General features: G+C 38.4%; 1 protein-coding gene across 3 annotated transcripts in view; it reads right to left on the bottom strand.

Moving 5' to 3' along the window:
* Positions 1-14817, bottom strand: part of LOC106094994 (cysteine-rich motor neuron 1 protein) — a 410024-nt gene that overhangs the window by 293200 nt on the left and 102007 nt on the right. The window lies entirely within an intron of this gene.

Here is a 14817-nt window from a genome sequence, read left to right on the forward strand (position 1 = left end):
ATATAGACCGATCCTCCGATTTAGGGTCTTAGGCCCATAAAAGCCACATTTATTATCCGATTTCGCTGAAATTTGGGACAGTGAGTTGTGTTAGGCCCGTCGACTACCTTCGCTAAATTCGCTCAGATCGGTTCAGATTTGGATATAGCTGCCATATAGACCGATCCTCTGATTTAGGGTATTAGGCCCACAAAAGCCACATTTATTATCCGATTTTGATGAAATTCGGGACAGAGAATTATGTAAGGCCCATCGACATCCTTCGTTAATTTGGCTCAGATCGGTCCAGATTTGGATATAGCTGCCATATAGATCGATCCTGCGATTTATGATGTAAGGTCCATAAAAGCCACATTCATTATCCGATTTTGCTGAAATTTGGGACAGTGAGTTGTGTTAGGCCCTTTGAGATATTTCTTCAATTTGGTCCAGATTGGTTCAGATTTGGATATAGCTGCCATATAGACCGATCCTCCGATTTGTGATGCAAGGCCCATAAAAGCCACATTTATTATCCGATTTTGCTGAAATTTGGGACAGTGAGTTGTGTTAGGCCCTTCGACTTCCTTCGTTAAATTCGCCCAGATCGGTTCAGATTTGGATTTAGCTGCCATATAGACCGATTTCTTGATTTATGGTTTTGGGCCCATAAAATGCTCATTCATTGTCCGATGTCGCCGAAATTTGGAACAGTGAGTTAAGTTAAGCCCCTTGACATACTTCTGCAATATCGCACAGAGCGGTCCAGATTTGGATATAGCTGTCATATAGACCGATATCTAGGTTTTAAGTTTTGGGGCCATAAAAGACTCATTTATTGTCCGATGTCGCTGAAATTTGACACAGTGAGTTTGGTTAGGCTCTTCGACGTCCTTCTTCAATTTTTCCCAGCTGCCATATAGACCGATCTCACGATTTAAGGTTTAGGGCCCATAAAAGGGGCATTTATTGTCCGATTTCGCCGAAATTTGGGACAGTGGTTTGTGTTAGGCTCTTCGACATGTTTATGCAACTTGGCCCAAATCGGTCCAGATTTGGATATAGCTGCCATGTAGACCGATATCTCGATTTAAAGTCTTGGCCCCATAAAAGGCACATTTATAATCCGATTTCACTGAAATTTGACACAGTGACTTATGTGCGGCTTTTCGACATCCGTGTCGTATATAGTTCAGATCGGTATGAGGTATATGAGTATAAGGTATGAAATTTTCACCGAATTTTGATGAAAGATGGTTTACATATATACCCGAGGTGGTGGGTATCCAAAGTTCGGCCCGGCCGAAGTTAACGCCTTTTTAATTGTTTTTTATGCTTCAGATCGGACTATGCTTCAGATCGGACTATATTTTAATATAGCTGTCATATAGATCGATATTCCGAAAAAGGGTCTGAATCCCAAAAAAGCTTATTTTTTATACGATTTCGCTGTGCGTAGTTTAAGACCTGCCAACATCAGATCTAAATATTGTTTAGGTGGGACTATATATACCCGAGGTGGTGGGAAACCAAAGTTCGGCCCGGCCGAATTTAATGCCTTTTTACTTATAATTGTGTTAAATGGACAGCATTGTTATTTAGGTAGTGATGGTTTTTCTTTAAACAAGGTAAAAACAAGGAAAATAATGTTATTTGATTTATAAAATTTCTACTTTGTGGTGGGGAAGATAAGTCTTTTATAATCCAAATCGAAAAGAAAACTGCAGAGTGGCGCATAGATTACCAAAACCATCCATGAAGTTGAATGACCGGATGCGAATCTTGCCGAGAACGTTAGTGGTGATTATGCCTGAAATTTCCTAAATTTATGCTGGAATAACTGAGCTATACACTGAATAACTGATTGACTAACTATAGGGTGATTTTTTTGAGGTTAGGATTTTCATGCATTAGTATTTGACAGATCACGTGGGATTTCAGACATGGTGTCAAAGAGAAAGATGCTCAGTATGCTTTGACATTTCATCATGAATAGACTTACTAACGAGCAACGCTTGCAAATCATTGAATTTTATTACCAAAATCAGTGTTCGGTTCGAAATGTGTTCATTCACCGTAACGTTGCGTCCAACAGCATCTTTGAAAAAATACGGTCCAATGATTCCACCAGCGTACAAACCACACCAAACAGTGCATTTTTCACGATGCATGGGCAGTTCTTGAACGGCTTCTGGTTGCTCTTCACTCCAAATGCGGCAATTTTGCTTATTTACGTAGCCATTCAACCAGAAATGAGCCTCATCGCTGAACAAAATTTGTCAAAATTTGAACACATTTCGAACCGAACACTGATTTTGGTAATAAAATTCAATGATTTGCAAGCGTTGCTCGTTAGTAAGTCTATTCATGATGAAATGTCAAAGCATACTGAGCATCTTTCTCTTTGACACCATGTCTGAAATCCCACGTGATCTGTCAAATACTAATGCATGAAAATCCTAACCTCAAAAAAATCACCCTTTACAATCATCACAGAACGACAACTTACTTAGGCTTGGTTTCCATACTTCAATAACCCAAATCAACCAATTGCTTTTAAAATGCTTTCGCTGAGGTTTAACAGTCTTCTTTCCAGATCCCCAAAACGTTTCATGACTCTTTATATTCATGCTAACAATAAACACCATCTCCAAAAAGCCTTTGATTTCTTCCTTTTCCTAAAAAACGAAAAAAAAATGTAAAACACCCATTTAACTCAGTTTTTTCCATTCGACAAAGTAGCTTTAATGACTAGTATCCAGTACCTTTTGTAAAAAACATTTTCAGCTTCTTGAGTTGGATTCGGAGTCAAAGACTAAAGGAATGCCTCAATATTTCATGCCAATGATCCATGGCAACCCAATGCAAACGTGTTTAATTTATTTTTAAAAAATTGTTTCCTTATTTAAAATTTATGGCGTTTTATTATTTTTCTTTGTGTTTGCTTTTAAAATTCTTTCTTTTACAGGCCCTACTCGTTGATCCTTTTTGTCTCACGTTTCACAGTTTACCTTTATTTAAAGGGTTTTGTTGTTTTATTGGACAAATGGCTTTCATAAATCATGATATGTAAGATTTTACTTTCACGGAGTTTTAGGTTTTTCATCATTTGGTAATTTGAACAGGTGGACTGAGAGCGAAAGGGTTATTTATCCCTCCTCAGCAACAAGAGTGGGTTGTCAAAACAACACTGTTTTTAGCAGTTGAAGAGCGTTTAAAAACGAACCAAAACAAGGCAAAACGCATAAGGTTCAGCCGTGCCGAAATTTGGATTCCCACCAACATCGATATATGAGGTATCGATATGCAAAAGGTAAAAAAATGTGAAAACAATTTAATTTTTATACCCTCCACTATACTAATTTCGTAATTCCGTTTGTAGCATATCGAAATATTGATTTGAGACCCAACAAAGTATATCTATTCTTGATAGAGCTGACGATGGTTATATCAATATTTAATTTTTTGGCTAAAAATCGATTGTAAATTTTTTCTATCGATATTTTTACAAAGTTTTGCCATTTGCAAAATTAAACAAGTACAAAGGAGTTCAGTTCGGCCGGGCCGAACTTGGAATACCCACCACCTCGGGTATATATGTATACCGCCTTTCGTCAAAATCCGGTGAAAAATGCATACCTTATGCTCATTGCAGGTATATCGAAATATGATCCGATTTGGACCAAAAACTAATAAGTTCAAATCATTGTCCAATTGTGTATAACAAAATATTGGACCCTTTTGTAGCTATACCTAAAAAAACGATCTGACCAATAAACGACACGCATGTCGAAAAGCCTGTGTCAAATTTCCGTGAAAGGCGGATTATAAATGCACCTTTTATGGGGCCAAGAATTTAAATCGAGATATCGGTCTATATGGTAGCTATATCCAAATCTGGACCGATTTTGGCCAAGTTTCAGAAAAATGTCGAGAGCTTTACATAACTCACGAAATCGAAAAATCAATGCGTCTTTTATGGCCCCAAAACCGTAAATCGAGAGATCGGTCTATATGCCAGCTATATCCAAATCTGTACCTATTTGGGCCAAGTTTCAGAAAATTGTCGAAGAGCCTAACACATCTCACTGTCCCAAATTTCGGCGAAATCGGACAATAAGTGCGTCCTAAATGGCCCCAAAACCTTAAATCGAGAGATCGGCCTATGTAGCAGCTATATCCAAATCTGAACTGATCTGGGCCTAACACAATTTACTGTCCTAAATTTGAGTGAAATCGGATAATAAATGTGGCTTTTATGAGCCTAAGATCCTAAATCGCTGGATCTGTCCCTATGGCAGCTATATCAAAATCAGGACCAATCTGGGCCAAATTGAAGAAAGATGTCGAAAGGCATTACACAACTCACTGTCTCATATTTCAGCAAAATCGGATTATAAATGTGGCTTTTATGGCCCTAAGGCCCTAAATCGGAAGATCGCTCTAAATAACAGCTATATCCAAATCTGTACCTATTTGGGCCAAGTTTCAGAAAATTGTCGAAGAGCCTAACACATCTCACTGTCCCAAATTTCGGCGAAATCGGACAATAAGTGCGTCCTAAATGGCCCCAAAACCTTAAATCGAGAGATCGGCCTATGTAGCAGCTATATCCAAATCTGAACTGATCTGGGCCTAACACAATTTACTGTCCTAAATTTGAGTGAAATCGGATAATAAATGTGGCTTTTATGGGCCTAAGATCCTAAATCGCTGGATCTGTCCCTATGGCAGCTATATCAAAATCAGGACCGATCTGGGCCAAATTGAAGAAGGATGTCGAAAGGCATTACACAACTCACTGTCTCAAATTTCAGCAAAATCGGATTATAAATGTGGCTTTTATGGCCCTAAGGCCCTAAATCGGAAGATCGCTCTATATGACAGCTATATCCAAAACTGAACCGATTTGGGCCAAATTGAAGAAGGATGTCGAAGGGCCTAGCACAACCCACTGTACCAAATTTCGGCGACATCTGACAATAAATACGCCTTTTATGGGCCCAAAGCCTTAAATAGAGAGAAACGGTCTATATGTCAGCCATATCCAAATCTGAACCGATTTCGGCCAAGTTTCAGAAAAATGTCTAGCAGCCTAACACATTTCACTATCCCATAGTTCAGCAAAATCGGATGATTAGTGTGGCTTTTATTGGCCTGAGACCCTAAATCGGCGGATCGGTCTATATGGGGGGCAAGATATAGTCCGATATAGCCCATCTTCGAACTTAGCCTGTTTATGGACAAAAAAACAATCTGTGCAAAGTTTCAGCTCAATATCTCTATTTTTGAAGACTGTAGCGTGATTTCAACAGACGGACAGAGGGACGGACATGTCTAGATCGTCGTAGATTTTTACGCTGATCAAAAATATATATGCTTTATAGGGTCGGAAATGGATATTTCCATGGGTTGCAAACGGAGTGACAAAATGAATATGCCCCCATCCCTTGGTGGTGGGTATAAAAAAATCAATGCTGACAAAAGAACGCCAATAGTAGAACAGCGTACAGTAGCAAAAAAATTGTGCTTCAATATTCAATATTAATTTCAATTGAAAACTTTTTAAAAGAGGGGCAAGTTCCACCTTATGGACATTTTTCTAAATATTCGGCTTGCTATAACTTGTAAACCTTTCATTTTAGGGTTATAGACTATTGGGCAATATTACTGGCAAAACTGCGAGCAATATTCTTCTTACATTAATATTGTAGGAAATTTAGGCTAAACTCGAAAGCAAGCTCAAATAACAGTGATCCTACTGCTTACAATTTTGCAAAAATTTACAATTTCAATTTATGAATGTTTTTTATGACACGAATCAGCCTTTTTTTAGGTCTCACAACTATATATTTGTGAAACTTTGTATCTTGGGTTATTATGACATGCAACTGTATGCTAAGCATGGTTCGAATCGGTGAATAATCTCATAAAGCTTTTAAAGGGTGATTTTTTTGAGGTTAGGATTTTCATGCATTAGTATTTGACAGATCACGTGGGATTTCAGACATGGTGTCAAAGAGAAAGATGCTCAGTATGCTTTGACATTTCATCATGAATAGACTTACTAACGAGCAACGCTTGCAAATCATTGAATTTTATTACCAAAATCAGTGTTCGGTTCGAAATGTGTTCATTCACCGTAACGTTGCGTCCAACAGCATCTTTGAAAAAATACGGTCCAATGATTCCACCAGCGTACAAACCACACCAAACAGTGCATTTTTCGGGATGCATGGGCAGTTCTTGAACGGCTTCTGGTTGCTCTTCACTCCAAATGCGACAATTTTGCTTATTTACGTAGCCATTCAACCAGAAATGAGCCTCATCGCTGAACAAAATATGTCAAAATTTGAACACATTTCGAACCGAACACTGATTTTGGTAATAAAATTCAATGATTTGCAAGCGTTGCTCGTTAGTAAGTCTATTCATGATGAAATGTCAAAGCATACTGAGCATCTTTCTCTTTGACACCATGTCTGAAATCCCACGTGATCTGTCAAATACTAATGCATGAAAATCCTAACCTCAAAAAAATCACCCTTTACATATATAAACCAATGTTCGAAGGTAAGATTCTGAGCACCCAGATATTTACTCAGCAAAAACTTGGTAAGTACATGCCATTATTATACCCACCACCGAAGGATGGGGGTATATTCATTTTGTCATTCCGTTTGCAACACATCGAAATATCCATTTCCGACCCTATAAAGTATATATATTCGTGATCAGCGTAAAAATCTAAGACGAACTAGCCATGTCCGTCCGTCTGTCCGTCTATCCGTCTGTCTGTTGAAATCACGCTACAGTCTTCAAAAATTGAGATATTGAGCTGAAACTTTGCACAGATTCTTTTTTTGTCCATAAGCAGGTTAAGTTCGAAGATGGGCTATATCGGACTATATCTTGATATAGCCCCCATATAGACCGATCCGCCGATTTAGGGTCTTAGGCCCATAAAAGCCACATTTATTATCCGATTTTGTTGAAATTTGGGGCAGTGAGTTGTGTTAGGCCCTTCGACATCCTTTGTCAATTTGGCTCAGATCGGTCCTGATTTGGATATAGCTGCCATATAGACCGATCCTCCGATTTAGGGTCTTAGGCCCATAAAAGACACATTTATTATCCGATTTGGATGAAATTCGGGACAGTGAATTATGTAAGGCCCATCGATATCCTTCGTTAATTTGGCTCAGATCGGTCCAGATTTGGATATAGCTGCCATATAGATCGATCCTGCGATTTATGATGTAAGGCCCATAAAAGCCACATTCATTATCCGATTTTGCTGAAATTTGGGGCAGTGAGTTGTGTTGGGCCCTTTGACATATTTCTTTAATTTGGTCCAAATCGGTTCAGATTTGGATATAGCTGCCATATAGATCGATCCTCCGATTTGTGTTGCAAGGCCCATAAAAGCCACATTTATTATCCGATTTTGCTGAAATTTGGGACGGTGAGTTGTGTTAGGCCCTTTGACATATTTTTTTAATTTGGTCCAGATCGGTTCAGAGTTGGATATAGCTGCCATATTGACCGATCCTCCGGTTTAGGGTCTTAGGCCCATAAAAGCCACATTTTTTATCCGATTTTGATGAAATTCGGGGCAGTGAATTGTGTAAGGCCCATCGACATCCTTCGTTAATTTGGCTCAGATCGGTCTAGATTTGGATATAGCTGCCATATAGATCGATCCTCCGATTTATGGTGTAAGGCCCATAATAGCCACATTCATTATCCGATTTTGCTGAAATTTGGGACAGTGAGATGTGTTAGGCCCTTTGACATATTTCTTCAATTTGGTCCAGATCGGTTCAAATTTGGATATAGCTGCCATATAGACCGATCTCTCGATTTAATGTTTTGGGCCCATAAAATGCTCATTTATTGCCCGATGTCCCCGAAATGTGGAACAGTGAATTAAGTTAAGCCCCTTGACATACTTCTGCAATATCGCACATATCGGTCCAGATTTGGATATAGCTGCCATATAGACCGATATCTAGGTTTTAGGTTTTGGGGCCATAAAAGACGCATTTATTGTCCGAAGTCGCTGAAATTTGAGACAGTGAGTTTGGTTAGGCTCTTCGACGTCCTTCTTCAATTTTGCCAGATCAGTCCAGATTTGAATATAGCTGCCATATAGACCGATCTCTGGATTTAAGGTTTAGGGCCCATAAATGAGGCATTTATTGTCCGATTTCGCCGAAATTTGGGACAGTGCTTAGTGTTAGGCTCTTCGACATGTTTATGCAACTTGGCCCAATCGGTCCAGATTTGGGTATAGCTGCCATGTAGACCGATATCTCGATTTAAAGTCTTGGCCCCATAAAAGGCGCATTTATAATCCGATTTCACTGAAATTAGACACAGTGACTTATGTTCGGCTTTTCGACATCCGCGTCGTATATAGTTCAGATCGGTATGAGTATAAGGTATGAAATTTTCACCGAATTTTGATGAAAGATGGTTTACATATATACCAGAGGTGGTGGGTATCCAAAATTCGGCCCGGCCGAACTTAACGCCTTTTTACTTGTTTTTTTGCATGTAAAATAATGGATGAATCATTATTCTAAGATTTACAAGCTGCTAAACTATAACGAGTTATGAACAGGAATACCATCTGTATTACCGGTAGTACAAATGGCATTATATACAACAGTCGCAGAAGTTCAAGAATAAGCACTGTTTTGTGATATTAGAAAAAAAATCATTATTATAACCCTCATATTTATAAAAATGCCATTAAGAAACTACGGGCAAAATTATTTCGTACCCATGAGTGCTGTCCGTTACAAGGTTAAGCTCAATGATAAAGGGCCTCCACTTTATTGGCGAGTCCAAATGGCTCGCCGCAAAGCGACACTATTTAGCAGCACTAGGAGGGAAATATTTTGGCGTTATTAATATAAAAAACTAGCTGAACCGGGCACGCTCCGCTGCGCCTTCATTTTATCTGAATCCCATATGATCTTTATTGGTCTACGAATTTAAGTTTGGATGTAGGGTGTACTCCATTCTTAAAATACTTTATTTCAGCCCGAGATTCTTATGATGCCTGATTTAGGGGTGTTTTCGGGAGTGCATCTCTCCAATGCCATTTACTTAAACCCCATATTGCCATTGGTTTAAGGGGAGTTTACAGGATGAGGCGTCCCCAAACACATGGCCCCAAAATTTGTTATCAAATTCGTTTTCTAATCTCAAATACCTTTCATTTGAGCCACATATTGGCGTGGTCGAAAATTTTTTCAATACATGGCCCTACATTTGGATATCAAATTTGTATTCTGCTCCCAAATACCTTTATCTTAGCCCCATATTGTGATGCTCAGTAAAAAATTGCTGCTTCTGGGGTATTTTGGGAAAGAGGTAGACCCCCCGAAAATTGGTGCCGAATGCGGGTATCAACTCTTGCTCTACCCCCAATACCTTTCATTTAAGCCCCACATTGACATGGTCGGTAAATATGCCTAATTTTGGGGGTGTTTTGGGGAGTGGAGTAGTAACCCAGACACTAAGCCCTGAAAATATATCAGCAACATCCTGTGTTCTCATATATCTATATATAATTTATTTGAATCCCATATTGCCATTGGCCTCAAAATTGGATATCAAATTCGTTTCCTATTTGGGGGTTGTTATGGTGGTAGTACGTACCCTAGACAGTTGGTCCCGAATTTTGATATCAGATTCGTGATCTACTCCCAAATAGCTTTTATTTGAGCCCCATTCTGCTGGATATCAAATTCGTATTCTACTCTCAAATATTCGCTTAAATCGCACCACCCATCTCCGAGATCTAGCGTTTCTGAAAATTAGGGTAAGGAGGAGGGTCCTAGGGTCAGTTTTCAAAAAATGTAGTACCCTATTTTTACCACGGGTGCATAATGATAATGTGCGCTAACATGTTTGAGTCTAAGTAGTTATTTGTTTTGCAACCTTCAACTAAGGTAAAGTCATTACTTATTTATAACTTGTATGCTTAGGCGTAAGTACTTATTTTTGAAGTATTGGTATGCTTGTGCGGAAGGACTTTCCTCTTAGGACTTCGCCTTGTAAAAGTAATTAGGAACGACGCTTAAAAATAATTAGTTATTAGTTTTTGAATGAGCTTACCTTTCTGGTTATTTGGTAATGAGAGCTTTTATTGGGTAGGGTTATTTGCCGGTTTGGACCATGCTGAGCTTGGCAGTTAAAATTCATAACAGAGTCCTTTGTGATACCACAGTAGCGACAGACCAAGGCCTCTGGTAGAAATAAAACCCACGATTCCCGCATTGTCAATACGAGCACGCTACCAGTTTTTTGATAAAAGTTAAAAAATGCTCTAAAAAGTATCAAAAAACTAAAAATAACGTTACTACCACCATACTCTTCGATATTTTACTAATATATGTAACTTCTTCAATTTCACTCAGATCGGTCTAGATTTGGATATAGCTGCCATATAGACCGATTTCTCGATTTAATGTTTTGGGCCCATAAAAGGCGCACTTATTGTCAGATGTTGCTGAAATTTGGGACAGAGAGTTAAGTTAAGCACCTCCACATATTTCTATAATTTGGACTAGATCGTTCAAGATTTGCATACAGCCATATAGACCGATATCTCGATTTAAAGTCTTGGCCTCAAAAAAAGCCGCATTTATAATATAGGTTAGGTTAGCCTTTTCGACATCTATGTTATATATGGTTCAGATCGGTTTACTTTTAGATATAGCTACTAAAAACACCAATAATTGAACAATGGCTTGTACTTATTAGTATTTGGTCCAAATCGGATCATATTTCGATATACATTGCTATGGGACATAAGGTATGCAATTTCACCGGATTTTGTTAAAAGGTCGTTTACATATAGACCCGAGATGGTGGGTATCTAAAGTTCGGCCCGGCCAAACTTAACACCTTTTTACTTCTTCTAAATATTTGAAAAAGTCATTCAAAGAACTTGTTACATTTTTTAACTTTGTGACACCTAGCTTTAAAACGTAGGAAATTCTCCGGAAAAATTGGGCGTTCAAACCCTTTCATTTATAGCGATTAAGATATAGCGGTTTGTAAATCCTAACAGTATGGCAACCCCGATTACACGGACCTAAAACCATGCTATTTCTTTTAGTTTGAACATATTTTAAAACATATAAAATTGCCAATAACTCTGTCAAATATGGTTTAAATCGTTCCATTACCTAATATATCTGCCATTTACACCGATCTAGGATCTGGTCCGAATCGGACCATAACTTGATATAGCTCTAATAGCATAGCAATTATTTTCTTTTATCCTTTGTTTGCCTAAAGAGAGATACCTGGAAAAGAACTCCACAAATGCGATCCATGGTGGAGGGAATATAGATTCGGCCCGGCCGAACTTAGAACGCATTAACGCATTATTCTTAATATTAATGTTGCTACTAGTATTTTTATTGTTGTCGGAAAAATTTATTTGCTTTTAATAGTTTTTTGGACTCGGCTATAAAAAGGAGGCCCCATATCGTTGATCTTGAACTTGAATCGGACTGTACTCATTGATATGTGAGAAGTTTGACCCTGTTCTTTAGTGGAATGTTCATGAGCGAAATTTTCATTTGCAACATAAATCTACATGTTCAATGTTGTTTTCAATGATTCTTTGCAATATTTTCAGATCATTGTTTTGACCACTCATTAGTTAATTTCTATACCCTCCACCATAAGATGGGGGTTATACTAATTTCGGCATTCTGATTGTAACTACTCGAAATATTCGTCTTAGATCCCATAAAGTATATATATTCTTGATCGTCGTGAAATTTTATGTCGATCTAGCCATGTCCGTCCGTCCGTCTGTCTGTCGAAAGCACGCTAACTTCCGAAGGAGTAAAGCTAGCCGCTTGAACTTTTACACAAATACTTCTTTTTAGTGTAGGTTTGTTGGTATTGTAAATGGGCCATATCGGTCCATGTTTTGATATAGCTGCCATATAAACCGATCTTGGGTCTTGACTTCATTTGCCTCTAGAGTGCGCAATTCTTATCTGATTGGGATGAAATTTTGCACGATGTGTTTTGTTATGATATCCAACAACTGTGTAAAGTATGGTTCAAATCGGTTTATAACCTGATATAGCTGCCATATAAACCGATCTTGGGTCTTGACTTCTTGAGCCTCTAGAGTCCGCAATTCTTATCCGATTGGAATGAAATTTCGCAAGACGTTTTTTATTGTTACTTTCAACAACTGTGTCAAATAAAGTACAAGTCGGTTCATAACCTGATATAGCTGCCATGTAAACCGATCTGGGATCTTGACTTCTTGAGCCTCTAGAGGTCGCAATTATTATCCGATTTGTACGACGGATTCTCTCATGACCATTAACATACGTGTTTATTATGGTCTGAATCGGTATATAGCCGATACAGCTCCCATATAAATCGATCTCTCTATTTTACTTCTTGAGCCCACAAAGAGCGCAATTCTTATTCGAATTGGCTGACATTTTACACAGGTCTCCAACATAAATATAATTTAATTGTGGTCCAAACCGGACCATATCTTAATATCGCTCTAATAGCAGAGCAAATCTTTTCTTATATCCGTTTTTTTGCCTAAGAAGAGATGCCGGGAAAAGAACTCGACAAATGCGATCCATGGTGGAGGGTATATAAGATTCGGCCCGGCCGAACTTAGCACGCTTTTACTTGTTATTGTTCTTTAAAAGTTTCTTCCATCAAGTGCCAGCTGCTCTACCTCGAACTCCTATCCGTTGTTTCTTCGTTAAGCTTCTGCAATTCTTTTTTTAGAAGCAACATAATCTTCTTACTCTGCAGCATAGCGCCGCTCAAATGACGTTCAATAAATATGGATGTGCCGGGTAAAAATTCAGTATTTCTTAGGACATCAGCCACTGGTTTGGTTGTCTCTTTAGTTTGTTTCTTATACCATACACCATCATTGTAGTACAGGGTATTATAACTTTTTGCAATTGTTTGCAACGCTAAGGAGAGGAAAAAGCTAGACCCATTGATAAGTTTACAGATCAGGTTAGAATAATTTGCTGATACGATTTAGCTAAGTCCGTCTGTCGAAATCACGATAGCGTTTGAACGAATGAAGATATCCGCTTAAAATTTTGGACCAATACTTTTTATCTATTTTGGCCATTAGGGATTTTAAATGTGCCTTTTCGGTTCAGATTTGGATATAGCCCCCGTATAAACCGAAATTCGGCACGAAGACTTCTTTCTCGATATCCAATATCTGTGCCCGAAATTTTAAGCGGAATCCATGGTGATTACAACCAAAATTAGAAACGGGTGATAATAAACTGCAACACAGGCATTTTTGTATTTTCGGTTCTTTTATGCTTCAGTTTTTTTTTAGAATTTTCAATGTGCAAAAGAAAGTAAAGTAAAGGCGTGCCAGTTTCAGCCAAATCGGACACAAATTGCGGCTTGTAAGGGCTCAAGAAGACAAATCGGGAGATCGGTTTATAAGGGAGCTATGTAAGGTTTTAGTTAGATTTGAACCGTACTTGCCACAGTTGTTGGAAGCCATAACAGAGCATAACATGCAAAATTTCAGCCAAATTAGGCTAGAATTGCGGATTATAAGGGCTCAAAAAGACAAATCGGGAGATTGGTTTATATGGGAGGTTATAGACCGCTTTGAACCGCACTTAGCATAGTTGTTGGAAGTCATAAACGAACATTACATGCAAAATTTCAGCCCAATCGGACAAAAATTGCGCTAGGGGCTCAAGAAGTCAAATCGGGAGATCAGTTTATATGGGAGCAATATCCAAATCTGTACCGATATGGCCCATTTGTAATCCCCAACGACCTACATCAAAATAAAGTATCTGTTCAAAATTTCGAGCGGCTAGCTTTACGCGTTCCATCGCTATCGTGATTTCGACAGATGGACGGACATGGCTAGATGACTCAGGATGTCGAGACGATCAAGAATATATGCACTTTATGGAGTCCCAGATCAATATTTCGACGTGTTACAAATGGAATGACTAGTTTAGTATACCCCCATCCTGTGGTGGTGGGTATAAAAATATATAAAGTGAGTATGGTATGGAAGAGCACAAGTAATAACGGTAGTTTAAACCAGAAAACAAAAGCTTAAGTAGGATGGCTATTGTGGAGGCCTCCGTAGAGCAGAGGCTAGCATGTCCGCCTATGACGCTAAATACCGGTCTTTGAATCCTGGCGAGAACACCAGAAAAAAATTATCAACGTTGGTTTCCATTTGTGATTTACTGTACCATTTGGTATGGCAGCCATGTAAAAACTTCTTCCTAAAGAGAAGTCGCACTGCGTCACGCCGTTCGGACTCGGCTATAAAAAGGAGGCCACTTATCATTGAGCTTAAAACTTGAAAAGGACAGCATTAATTAGTATGTTAGAGATTTGCTCCTGTTCCTTAGTGGAATGTTAATGGGCAAAATTGTATTTGTCATAAAGGCAGAGTTTTCTTGTATTTTTCGTTTTTAAGAATTTTTTTGAGTGTCTTCTTATGTAACAAAACAATTTTTCTTTTCAAATCCTCATCATCATCCCTGTCATTAAATTTTAAAGCTATTTCCAGAGTTAAACTTGTCTAAAATTTACAACTACTCCCTTGACCTTTGCTTCGATACTATCACATAAAAATCCTCCTAAAATTCCATATACCCCCAATAGCTTCCTCGTAGAAAAGTTAACCATTTAAGTTTAGCTGAAGATTACGTCTCGACTTAATCACCTCGCTGGCTTGCGTATTTCCGTTTCCTGTTCGGTCCTGTTTTGCTGTTATTATTGTTATTGTTATTATAGTTATTATTTAGATTT

The sequence above is a fragment of the Stomoxys calcitrans genome, chromosome 1, assembly GCF_963082655.1.
Source record: "Stomoxys calcitrans chromosome 1, idStoCalc2.1, whole genome shotgun sequence".
In the NCBI taxonomy this organism is placed as follows: domain Eukaryota; kingdom Metazoa; phylum Arthropoda; class Insecta; order Diptera; family Muscidae; genus Stomoxys; species Stomoxys calcitrans.